This window comes from Chrysochloris asiatica, unplaced genomic scaffold, assembly GCF_000296735.1.
Source record: "Chrysochloris asiatica unplaced genomic scaffold, ChrAsi1.0 scaffold00529, whole genome shotgun sequence".
Taxonomy (NCBI): Eukaryota; Metazoa; Chordata; class Mammalia; order Afrosoricida; family Chrysochloridae; genus Chrysochloris; species Chrysochloris asiatica.
The window spans coordinates 191,626-192,129 of record NW_006409047.1 but is presented as its reverse complement, the minus strand read 5'-3'; positions in this window follow the sequence as shown (position 1 = coordinate 192,129).

Sequence of the window (504 nt, the reverse complement as noted above, 5' to 3'; positions counted from 1 at the left end):
GTTGATGCCTTTGAATTGTGGTGTTGGAGGAGAATACTAAAAGTCTATGGACTGCCAAAAGAACCAATAGATCTGTTTTGGATGAAGTGCAGCCAGAGTACTCCTTAGAGGAAAAGATGGCTAAACTTTGCCTCTCATACTTTTGGCATATTGTCAGGCGGGAACAGTCACTGGAGAAGGATATCATGCTCGGTAAGATGGGGGAGGGGGGTCAGAGAAAAAGAAGAAGACCCACAATGAGATGGATTGGCCAGGTGACAGCATTGATGGATTCAAGTGTGGCAGCGGTAGTGAGGTTAGCCCACTTTCAGACATTGTTTCATTCTGCTCTGCATGTGGTCACGATGAGTCTGTTCCAACTTGATGGCACCTGACAACAACATACACTTGGACCATACCAGATGGAACTCACAGAAATCACATTGACTACATCTGTGGAAAGAGATGATAGAAAATCTCCACATCAGCCAAAAAAACACCAGAGCAAACTCGGCAAAGTCTATC